Below are 13,023 nucleotides of genomic sequence, written 5' to 3'. Positions count from 1 at the left end.
TTCAACCCCGGGACCCGGTGAACCACCCTTCCCCCTGAACATGTGCCTGGAGCTGGCATAGGACAGGCATTGTCAGCAGTTGATGTCAATGTATATATTTTTGTCATGCTCTGTTAAGCAGGATATTATAAAAGAAGTAAAAATAGAGTCACGTTTTCTGTTTGTTAAGGGGTAGGGCAGAAGGGCAATGGGTGTGCATTCCAGCTGCCTCAGGGCAGGCCCTTCAAGGCAGAGGGCAGAGCTAGGTTTCAGGTTTGCTGTGACGACCCGGTAGCTCCTTAGACACTGAAGGGGTGGCATCTGGGAGGTCCTAGTTTCTCAGTAACTGTTGGCAGTCACTCCCGTGAAGCAAATATTATCCTGAAGACAGAATTACTTTCGAGTGTTAATATCCTTTTGGTCTGCAATATTTTTGTGCAATCTGATAAGAGTCTTGATAGGTTTGATTTAGCACATTATTCCAAAAATCCAAATGGATTTTGCAGTGAGTTGAACTGAGGTGAAATCAAGATAAATTTGTTGAAGGCCTCTCAGAGAGCTAGGTGGTTTTCAAGATCAGGGAGAGAAATGGGAAAACCAAAAATCTGAAAAGCTAAGAGAATTGCTCAAGAATACCAAGTTGGTTAATGATAGGCATTCATATTTTAATGAAGAGAAGACACTATGAATACAATTCAACACATTGAAATATCGTGGCGAAGAATGAGTATCTGGACTTACCAGGTCTATGCTACCTTGGAAATCATGCAGGCCTTTTGTTACTTTCCACCCCCTTTTCCTCCTTTATAGCTTTTGTCATTGTCGTTGAAACAAAAAGGAATGCTCTGGGTACCTAACGACCCCCCCTCGGTGATGCTCCAGCACTGTCCTGCCATGGAGGAAAGAGCGGATGAAGAACGACATGTGTTCAGTAGATTGTCATTGGTGGTTACTGCTGAATTATGGACCGAGAATATCATTCCCCCTTCCTCCCAACTCCCCGATTCCTGCCTCAGGAAACCTTAAGCCCTGCACACGGCACCACTGAACTGCGGCCTCCCCTCTCCTCCGCTGGCTGCCTTCTCATTCCAGAGCCTCCTACGCGTCTTGGCTAACAGACTTCTAACCCAGCGGGAAACTAACTGTTCCTTTGTCCGATGGCACAGGTGGGAAATACAAGGCCCGTGGGCCAAATCCGGCCCCCCACCTTGTTTTATCCAGCCCAGCACCTTGTTTGTACCCAGCGGCAGCACTGAACTCTCCCTGAACAGTAAGGAGTAGTTACATGTATACAGTCCTGAAATTCCATTTGGTCTTTTGAAGGAAACTGTGAGGCTGATGTGGCCCTGGTGACAATGAGTTTGACCCCCCCTGTCTGTGGACCTATCAGGTGACTCCACCTTAGGAACTGTGGTGGCCTGAGAAAAATGGTTCCTTCCTTTCCTTTGGTCCTGGAGAAAACTCAGAGGGGACCCGAGGAATGAGTGCCAGATGGCTGCAGCAGAGACGTGCCCAGGGACACTCCTGCCCAGAAAGTCTGGAAGGAATGCCTTTGAAGTGATCATTGACACATGCTGGCCCTGGTATAGGCCAGGTCTCTACTCCACAGTGGCCAAAGGACCTGTTCCTCTGTAGTTGTCACCTACAGAGGTGACAACTCAGTCCATCAGTTGGACTGACCTTTGAGTTGAAAATGAGCTGACTCAGCTGAGGCAGAATGACACCCAGAAAAACGCTTGTCACCATGATCGCTCGATTACGTCTGGATACAGGTCCTCCCGGGCACCCATCTGGGACAGCCAGGGGAGAGCTGGCAGGTCCCTGCACGTAAAGGCTAACTCACTCTGGCCCTGAAAGATGGGACTTTTGGGGCCAAAAAGAACGTAAACTTAAGCCAAAGCAAATATGTTGGAATTATATAGTTTGAGATGAACATTTGATTGAACAAATGTATGTGTGTATACATTCTTGGGTATTGGCAATTTAGGGAGAGACAAAGTAATTAAGAGTGTAGGCTCTGGTATCAGACTAGCTGGCTCTAAATCCCATCTCCACCATGTACAGACTGAATTGTCAAGGTGGCCTTCAGTCTGTGGCTTCAAATCCCAGCTCAGCAAATATACTACATGTGTAACGAGGGTAAGTTATGAGTTTCTCTGAACCTCCATTTTCTCATTGGTATGTGCAAAACACATTACGGAAAGCAGTTATACTTGTGCCTGTACATAGTAAGCACTCATAATTCACTTACAGTACTTATTTTGGTATACTCTTGGGCCAGGAATTACTCTAAGTATGCTGTATATATTATCAATAAAGGCAAACTTTTATTATTATCATCATGGTGTTTTGGGGGTGCCCAATGATTATATTTTCAGACTGTTTTATTATTTTTAGTACTTCTTCCTACTTTTTAAAAAATTTCTAATTTATTTGCAGCCTATCTATGGTTTCTGCTGTGGATTATTTACAGTGGTAAGAGTGGGAAGATCTGAGGTGCCCAAGTGTTAGGAACTGCTCTGCCTGGTTTCAGGAGCTGTAAACCCCTCATGACGAAGGCTGAGTGAGTGAGCTTTGGACTGTGAGCCACTAAGGAGACAAAGCTTATCTCCCTGGCAGGGGCACTGCTTCTGCTCCTTTTTCCATAACTGGCCCCCAATTCCTGGTCGGTTAGTCAGTGATGGGTAAGACCCCTCGGAGAGGAGGCAACCTAAGTCAGACATGATCACTTGGGAGGCCCTTAAGGAAATACTCCGGGGGCTGCAGCAAAGAAGGGGTGATGGACCCTTGTCCCCCAGCTTTGACCAAGCCTGAGTCCTCAGTCTGTGTTTGAGAAGTCTCTGAGGATTCCTTGGCTATCTGCCTCCTCTGCTTGACTTAAGCCTGAAAACAGTGACAGAGGCCAGTGCAGCCTGATGCTGGGAATGGCGGGCTCCCCGGGCGATCAGGCCTGAGAAAGGGTATGTAAAATTCTGTAAAGCCTGCTTTGCTAAGAATGCTCTTAGATAGATGATAAAGGTCCGGGCAGAAAATGTTTTGTAGCCTTTTAGCTGATAGACCCTGACTTAGAAGAAGCCTTAATAGTTCTTTGTATGCTAGGTACTATTTACTGCCTGACAATGATTAATGAGCTGTACCTGTAGTCCTGTGCAAAAAAACAATAAAAGCTTGTCTAGGCAAGGGTCAGGGCGCTCTCCCCTTGAGAAGGTGGCCAGGCCATTCTGAGGTGCTCCCCCCTTGAGGGAGTAGCCATGACGTCCCTTTTCTTCCATAGGACTTGGTAGTCTGTGTGAATTTGTCGTGATTTTCCATCCATAATGCCATGGGCACTGCAGGCCAGTGTACACGTCACCCAGACTCTGCAGGCCAGGGTTGGGGTTCAGTCTTTATCATCCCATTTAGTAAATGAGGTGACTGAAGTCTTCGGAGAGTCTGCGATGTGCAGCCGGTGACGCGGCTGTGACTACTGATGGCGCCAGTGTTTGTATCCCAGAAGACTGATTCGAGGGAGAATGTTTGCGCGTCATCACGGGACGTACGTAACATATGTCGACGTCATCCCAGACTGATGGTGGGTGTAGGGGAGGGAGAAAGATCACAGTGAGGGCCAAAGCCCTTGACACCTGCGTGGATGAACTCACCCGCTGGTGAGTGAGAGTAACAAGGAGAAGTGGAGGGGGGTATACAACCATTATGAATGTAAAAGCAAGCGACTCTTTACGGAATCCTTACCACATGCCTGGCTTTGTATGGACCTTTTGAAAAGCATCATCTTCAAGAAATGTGCATAAAAATCCTTTTAACAGGATACTGTTAATGTTTTCATTTTCTGTGTCAACTCACTGACTTTTAGAAAAATCGAAGACATTGCCCAAGGCTCCTGTTTCAGATAATCTAGAATGGCTCCATGAAACGGTTTTCGAGGAAGTCACGCATCCGTCCATCCATTTGTTTAACCCACTTGAATATCTGGTAGGAATTAAGTGCTAGGGTTGGAAAAGTACTTTAAATGCCGGCCCCTGTCTTTGCCTCTGTGGTGGGAAAGAAAGATGTAAGAGGGTTGTGACTTAATTATTTGTAAAATGAGAGTGCTGTCTTGCGTAATCTTTAATATTTCTTCCAATCCCACCTCTGTCATTCTAGAAACAGCGAGAAGTAATCAATAAAAAACCAAACTGTACACAGCTTGGTGGTATAAAACTTGAGCTGACTTAACTGCTGTCTGCATAAGACCATCCATTTTTTCAATGCCATGCAGACTAGCAAATCTGGCAGTCGAGGAACTCAGTGTGAGGCAGCTGGGCACGGTTTTGGGTGGGAGACTCAAATTCAATGTTGGTGAAGTGTTTACAGTTTGCATGTGCATTGCAGGTGTGTGACATCACTTCCCAGGACTGATGCACACACGGGGAGCAGTGGCAGGAGACTGATAGCCTGCCTCAGACCCTTTCCAAACAAGCCATCTTGCGGGCAGATGTCGACCACACCTTCTTGCGCATCCCTCTAGAGAGCCTGGAGACGAGCCAGTTCTTGCCTCTCTGGCCTTGGCATTAAATGCACAGCCACTGCACCTCTTCAGGAAGTGGGGATCGGAAACCACGTGGGTTCCCTTTAATGCCCCAGGTGAGGGAAATGATGGGAAAGTCAGCATTATTGTCTTGTTTAGACTGCAGTCAAAACTCATTATTGAGGATGCATGATTTTGGACGGAGTGGGAGTGAATTCCATGTAGGAGGAAGCCCTATTAAAAAACAATTGCAGAGAGAAATATTAGAACTACATAAGGGATCAAATGTTTTCACACTTTTTCTTGCAACGAGTCCTCTAGTTTATCCTGTGCAGGCTTTCCAGGGACATAAAGGAAACAAGCAGAATAAAAAGCCATCACAATGTAACATCGTCTCAATGCAGTTATTAAAACAGATAACGCTTTCAGTGTATGCATATTCTTCCGTGTTAAATCAGACGTTGGATACAATGTCCAAATGATTTAGGACGACCCCAGAAAGGTTGCTAGGAGTTGGGTACGGCTGTTTCATGTGGCCCGTCATCCACTTTCCTGGAGCCACATGTGTTCATGTGCATATAAATGTAAACTAAACCTACACATGCTACACGAATAAAAGTAATAATACTGAATTTATTTGAGAGTAGCCTATGTTTTAGACTTGCCAGGAATTTGTGTGCCTTTCGCTGTGATCAGTTCACATTCTAGCAGGTTTACTGGGCTGATACTTCAGAATGGTCCACGTTCGCAGTGTCTGAGGTACGCGGAGTCTCTTCCTCTTACAACGGCTCCAGGAAGGGTGGGTCGTTTCTTGTAGCCAATCACTGGAGAAGGCAGAGCCTGGTTCTGGGGACTCAATTTCTGGAACCATGATGGCCACGCATGGTGAACAACTGGAAGGAAAGGGTGTTTGAAAATAGACCCGAGTGAGGAAAATGAATGCTGGCCACCCTCCCGCCTCCTGTTTTCCTCCCCGCATCAGAATGGGTGTGTAGGTGTCTGATTTGCTCCTCTTATCTCTGAATTGCCCTTGAAAAAGTCGCTCACTGTCCCGCAGCTGCAAGTGCTGAGTGTTTGGCTGGAATTTGTAGCTCTGTGATGTTTTCTGGCATGCGTGAGTTTGGAAAACATTTAGACACAGCCGGCAATTGTTTTTCAAGTCCTGGACGATTCTGATTGAGCAGGTCTGATTAACATCAGTTTAGAAGTTTGAAGCCAGACTTTCACAGCCCTGCTTTTGCAGGTGCCGAGATTTGTGGAATGGGTTATTACTTTGAAAGAAACTAAACTTCCTTATGTTTCCAGTTTGAAGATGAAGTGAGATTGTGTCTGTTAATTTGCAGACCTTTGGAGACTGTAGAGCCAGGGCCAGGGTAGTAGAAACTAGGATGTAAACTTTTTTAAAAGTAATGTTATTCACAGGATTAAACTGCAATCTGACTACAGTGGTAGAAAATGTAGATGACAACTCCTTCTTTTCTCGTCAACTCATCCGCTTCTCCTATTCATGTGCTACAAGCTGCAAGAATTAGTTTTGGAAAAAGACAAGAGAAAAGCTTAAAGGAAATCTCTCTTTTAATGTCTTCGGAAGACACCCACGCCTAAGGCATTTCGCTGTGACTCTGGCTGCTTTGGGACAGCAGAGTCTGGCTGGAACTTCTTTCACGGCTGTGACCCAGGGTGTCTGCGTGTACAGCTGAGATCAGAAGGACTGACGAGTCTGCCTCGGAAAACTCAGAAGCCAACTGCAGATCCTGTTGCCGACAGACTCAGGCACATAATCAAAACCAGGTTACCTTTTTAAAAAAAATCAAAACATTAAAAATGACAGGTATTGACTCTGCGGAGGGGCCTGGGGCCTCTCTTACTGGCAGTGGCAATTCATGTCACGAATCAGAGAGGAACAGAGCGAAGGTGACCGCAACTTGCAGATTTTCATTGTCTTTTAAATATGTTGGACATAGGCTTCTTTTTAGGTGATGAAATGAAAAATGCCTTGAAATGTACAATTTGTTAATGATTTAGAAAACCCTTATTTTAAGATCATTTTGTATTCACACGTAATTGTCAGGAATAACACAGAGAGCCCCATCTACCCTTCCAGTAGTTTCCCCCAATGGTAACGTCTCACAACACTGATACAGTATCAGAACCAGGAAATTGACATTGATACAATCCATCAGCCTTATTTCTATTCATCAGTTTCATGTGGACTCGTCTGTATGTACGTGTGTATTTCGTTCTATTCAATTTTGCTACATGAGCAGACTCTGTGATCAAAACACAGACAAGACACAGAACAGTCCCATCGCCAGAATCCCTTATGCTAGCTATTAATCTTTAATGGGCCTGTACGCAAAGGCTTTATTCACAAATTTGAATAGCTTCTCTGAAGCTAGGTTGGATCTAAAATAGGTCTGAAAGACGCTAAATGACTAAGAAGACAGAAGAACTTAACCTTCATGCTAATGCCAGGGAAGAGGCTGAAATGTGGGAGCTGGCCTCCCGGAACATAGTGCTCACCTGCTGCTTGAGCACACAGAGGTTGCCTGGCAGAGAGTGGAGAGAGACCTTAACGATATCCTGTAAAGATAATGAACGCAGACAAGGCAGGGCTTTAAGGACATGGGGCAGTAGGTCTTTAGCAGGGTTTTAACAAAGGAAGTTAAGAATTATATCCTCAGATTCTTTTGTTTAAAAAGGAAAGAAGCAATGTCAGCAAGGACCGCCCCCCAAAAAACAAAAACAAAAACGTTGTTACTGGTCTGTGCTCTGTGAAAAGGGCTTTCTGCCCCTGGGAAGACAATAAAAATTATTTGCCCCTGAGACCAGTTTAGGACCGCTTCCCAAGATGGCTAGTCTGGCAGAGGCTGCCGCTAGGCTGAGAGCTCGGCTGTCCATCCCGTCCACCTGTAGCTCAGCATGGCCTTTGCTCACAGACAATAGACGTTTGAATTCACACGTTTGGAAAATGAACTTACACAAACAAGGGCAATTTTATACAGTTTCTTAAAACCATAAAACATCGACATCTTCAAACTGACAGGCTTTGGGCTGCGTGCAGAATAGAGCTCTGTGTTCTTTGCTGTCCCCCTTATGTCTAGGTAATGAAGACCGTCTCTAAAGTGACTTGTTAATAGGAGAAAATTGTGAAAAGTCAATGACAGAAGCTGCGTACTGGGTATTTTTTCCTTCTTTTGTCCCTTCGGAATTACAGATATTCATTTGGTTCACGAGAGAATGTTGGTTTAGTTGTAATTAAACTTTCGGTCTTTCCCACTAGTAGACGAAGAAGATGTCCGGACACACTACTAATTAAACCCCTTTCAGACTTTCCTTCTGGCTGGTCAGCTGCACTGAGGTCTTATCTTGCAGACCTGGAATTCACTGCTAGGTCTTCTAGAAAGTAAAGGTCTAGGAAAATGGATGAGCTTGAAATACAAGGAGGATGTTATTCCCTTAGCAAATGCTAGGAAGATCAAAGCACAGGGACCTGAGATTCAAGGTCATGAAGGTTTTACTTGCACTGTGTCAGCTCCACCCTGTCTCCAAAGCTGGCCTCACCCCTCCGTCTGGGCCGGAAGTTCGTCCGTGGTAATAGTCGCTCCTTGGAGTCTGGTGAGGATCAAATGCACGCACCTTCACAGACTGCGCATCCGCTGCGGCTCTGGACGTTGAGCTCCTGAGAATCTCTTCAGGCCTGCAGCTGGGTGTGGGGGCACCTTTACCAGCAAGTCCCCCCTGTCTGCCACAGATGAAAGTGGAACTACCAAGACATGATCTGCTTGGGGAGGAGAGGTGGTCAGTCTCTTAGAGAAGAAAGACCAAGAGGCCCTTCCTCAATGGCTTTTAATTGGTTGTAATACACAGGAATACAGGTAAAGCTCATTAATCAATGTCAGGCAGCAAGGATCAAACAATAGATAACATTTCAAAGAAATCTGGGGGCTTAATCTGAGTCAGTGTCTGTCAGGAAACGGGGTTGCACAAATTTTGGGAGACATAATTTCCTGCTCAGAACCTTATCATATGAATGAAAGCACTCTTAGCAAAGCAGGCTTCACAGGACTTTTAGGAACTCTTTCTTATGCCGATCACCTCGGAACCACTCTAGTGAGCAAAGGGCTGTACCGCCCTCCCCATCATAGGTTGTAAGATTTAAGTGGATTAGAGCCAGGAAGTGCTTCTCCCAGATGGAGATGGGGACTCGGGCTATGTCAGAATAGCCAGGGGGCGAGGGTCCATCACTCCCTCTTTGCTGCAGCCCCCAAGTCCTTCCTTGAGGGCCTCCCAAGTGATTGTGTCTGGCTTGGGTTGCCCCTCCTCTGAGGGGTCTTACCCACCATAGACTAACCAACCATGTGTTGGGGGCAGGGGATGAAGCAGAAGCAGCTCTGCTGCCAGAGATAAGCTTTGTGTCCTTAGTGGCTCGCATTCCAGAGGTCACTCACTTAGCCATGGGGGGCAGTTACAACTCCTGAAACCAGGCAGAGCGGTTCCCAACAGTCGGGTTTCCCGGTTGACCCCTGGGGTCTGAGCTCCTCCTTCACTGTGGTGTTTTTTCCTTTCCCCGCACTGGCCCAGTAATGGGAGGACTCCCCCTTAACCAAGTCTCTGTGATGATGCCACTTTCTAGTTCTCTGTTCTTAAATATTTTGGTGTAAAGAAAGTTTTTTTTTAAGTTAATGAAAACTCCAAGAAATAAATATTTATACATATACACACAGTTGAGCCTTGAACAACACAGGGCATAGGTTTTGAACTGCATGGGCCCATTTATGTGCAGATTTCCCCAGAACATACCTGTACGCAGGTACCGGTACACAGGTACTTTTTCAGTTGTGGCTGGGGGCCTGTGGATGTAGAGGGCTGACTCTATGTGTCGGTCTGTGTCATTTTCCAGAGAGGACTTGAGCCTCTTTGAATTTAAATATCCACAGGGGCTTGGGAACCAGTTCCTCACAGATCCCAAGAGATGACAAAATTTTGGGGGAGTCGAAAGTTGTATTCAAATTTTCAAGTGCAATGTGCAGGGGTAGGGTAGGGTCAGTGCTTGTAAACCCCCATTGTTCAAGGGCTAACTATATCTGTATACACATGCACACACACATATATACACACATGTATATATGTATATACATGTACATGTGTGTATATGTGTAATTTTTGTGCAATAGCAAAGTACATATATGCATCAATTTTATTAAAATTTCAAAAGCTACATAGCATTCTAAATTTCATAGGTGGACCTCAGAGAAGACTGCAGAACTGAATTCAGCAATTTCTCAATTTATTATTTAAAATTCAGATAAAAAAATCGGGCCCTGAAAAGGTCAGGACTGGGTGTTTCTTGGTGGGTTGCCGAGGTGCTCAATGCTGAGAGCGGGCCCTCGCCCGGAAGACAGGATCCTGAGTCACCTGACTGTTAAAGGAAGCAAAAGTCTCTACACATCTTTCTCAGCACTAAGGTATCAATCCTCACTTCACTTATTGATCCCCCTTTCTCTCTGGTATCTTTGGTTTTAGGTTTTGACTTTTGCCCGTACCTACTCTGCGTTGCTGGACTGACAGAGGTGACCTCTTTGCTGTGGTCTCTCCTGTCATTCATCACCAAAGATGGGGCAGTGGATTACCTGGTAACACAGAAAACCAGATCTGATTTAAACATGTGCACTGGTGGTTGAGATGCAGAGGGTGGTGTATTGACTCATGTGCATTGAGCATCAGCATTTGTCTGCTTGGCTGCCGTTGCAGAATACCACATACTTGGCAACTTAAACCATAGAAAGTTATTTTCTCCCAGTTCAGGATCAGGGTGGCAGCATGGCTGAGTTCTGGTGAGGGGTCTGTTCTTGGCTTACAGAAAGCCACTTTCTTGCTCTGTCTTTGAGACAAAGACAGAGGGTGAGAGGAAGAGGGAGACACACACACACACACACACACACAGCAAGCTCTCTGGTGCCTCTGCTTATGAGGTGCTGATCCCAGCCCTTTGTGGGGACCCCACCCTTGTGGCCTCATCTACATGGAATTGTCTCCCAACAGTCTCATCTCCAAATAACACAGTTAGGGCTTTAACATAAAAATTTTAGGGGGCACAATTCAGTCTATAATGGCATTCCTGGAAGAGGAATATGGTGAAAGGCATATAGGGACCAACCCCTCAGGGAAGACTGATCTTCCACCTGAGGCTTCTGTGTTAAAATGTCGGGGATGTGGGGGGCAGGACTTCTACGGGTAGAATTTTACTGGGCACCCATGTCAGTTTGAAGAATAATCTATCAGAATCCAAAGTCGACAGATGGGAGACCCACCAGTTTTCCCCACCAGGGAAAAACTGTCCCTTTAGACATGAAAAGTACATTTTATTTTAGCAAATTGCTCCGTTTTAGATTTAGGTTGAGAAGTGGAAGAGCTATTCCAAGTATTGGCCTTGATTGCTGTTGGACTAATAGAGTAGTGAGGTCAAGTGATAGCTGGAAAGGTTTGTTCAAACTTTAAACCTACATCAGCCTACCAAAATGCAATTTCCTTGTAATTGATCCTATCGGCTTGTACTTGGTGCCTTGGAATTACCTCCTGAGTAAACCTTATTTAATGAGTTTACTGGTGTTACCATTGTGTGAGGCTTCCGTATCACTGGTCAGCCCGGAGATTTTGCTGCAAAGGAGAACCGAGCTTGCGTTGGGATGCTATCATTGTGATCGCTGTTTTGATGCTCACCTTGAAGGTATGACAATAAGTGATCTCAAGACAGTGGTAGACCAGAAAGCACACTGAGCTCATCCAAAGGGAGACTGAGCCTCAGAAGAATCCGGTATTTTTATTTTATGTGTGTGTATATGAGCAGGGTTCTGACCCTCTGACAAGCTCTCCCAGTCCCCACCACTGGGGGTGGGGGAGTGGTTTAAGGCAGGATCTCAGTGACAGACGGTTCAGGAATCAGTCTGCTATTTATGAGCTGCTGTGACCTCGGGCAAGTTCTGTGCACTTGACTAAGCAAGCTTCAGTGTCCTAACACCGTGCTCGTGAAGATTCGTTTAAATAATGTAACGAGAGCTGAGTGTTGGACTTGGCACAGGTTAAAGCTACACATATGATAGCTGTTATCAGATTGATAGTTCATCAATACAGTGACTGGTCATCCATGTTTGGGAAGAGTTTAAAAGTCACTATGAAGTCCAGTTTTGTTTCACAAAATGCATTGTTGATTTGTGATAGATAACTCTCTTTCTTCCTCCCAATGGTTACCCATGATTATTATTATTATTATTATTATTATTTTTATTTATTTATTTTTAGACAGGGGAGAAAGAGAGGGAGAGAAACATCAATGTGTGGTTGCCTCTTGCACAACCCCTACTGGGGACGTGCCCAAAACCCAGGCATGTGCCCTGCCTGGGAATCGAACCTGTGACCCTTTGGTTTGCAGGCTGGCACTCAATCCACTGAGCCACACCAGCCAGGGCAAGATTCTTGATTGTACTTTCTCAGAGCCTAGGGAACAAAAGTGGATGCGAACATTCTTCCCCCTCTTTTCCTATAATAAAGACTCCTGTAAAGTTGAAAAAGCACTTAAAGTGGAATTCAAATGAAAAGCTGGAGTTTACATTCCCCCTTTTGGAGAACAATTAATTGATTATGCTTAAGTATGGTTTAATTAGACCTGAACATACAGACCAGGGCTTCTTTTTGTATACAACCTAAACTGCTTCAAGATGGAGTTGATTCATTAGGCTTTTAAAATCCAGCCTATTTGAATTCCAAAATGAAATACAAGTGTGTTATCTAAATAGGGTTGAATTATTTGAGTTATTTTCAAGTCAGGGATTCCAGACACGAATTGAGAACTATTTCTATATATTGATATAGAGAGCAGTTTCTGTCTGACGGAATTCCATAGAGAAGGAATGAAAACCCAAGATCTTGAAGAAAACAGTCCCTGCCCAGCCTTCTGTAGAGAAGCCCGCACTTCTAACGCAGCCTTTGAATAACAGGAGGAAAGGAGGATTTCAGGGGCGAGGACAAAGCGGCTGGGCCAGCCACTTCCAATAGCGGGTGTTTCGCCTGAATCTGGCGCAGTAGCCAGACCACAAGAGTGGCAAAAGTGCTCCACGGTGAAAAAGGAAGGGTAGCTCTGTTTTGCTCTATCCTTTTCCTATTACTTTCTCCCATCCAGATGTGCGGCCTCAGATCAAAATTCCACTTCTGTTAGACTGTGCATGAATCTAATGAGACTCAATAGCTCCATTATGCATTATTTTCTCAACATCTGTTAGCCACAGTTCCTGAACTTAACGTTAAAGCTTTCTCCTTTGCTATTAAAGTCCTATCCATTTGCAATTTTTTTCATAACCCAATAAAACCGCCCCTTTGCAGCCTAAGTTTAAGTGAGTTTTGCTTGCCTGAGGCTGACTATGCAGACAAACGGAGTGGTCAGCTACAGCGCGCACTGGCTGTTCTCAGCACCCACAGTAATCGTCTGGAAACACTAGATGGCGCAGGAGAGGCGCGGATGGACCGAGAAGAGCCCAGCC

This window comes from Artibeus jamaicensis, unplaced genomic scaffold (assembly GCF_021234435.1).
Source record: "Artibeus jamaicensis isolate MK-2021 breed Jamaican fruit bat unplaced genomic scaffold, CSHL_Jam_final scaffold_537, whole genome shotgun sequence".
Taxonomy (NCBI): domain Eukaryota; kingdom Metazoa; phylum Chordata; class Mammalia; order Chiroptera; family Phyllostomidae; genus Artibeus; species Artibeus jamaicensis.
Note: the sequence above shows the minus strand (reverse complement) of the source record.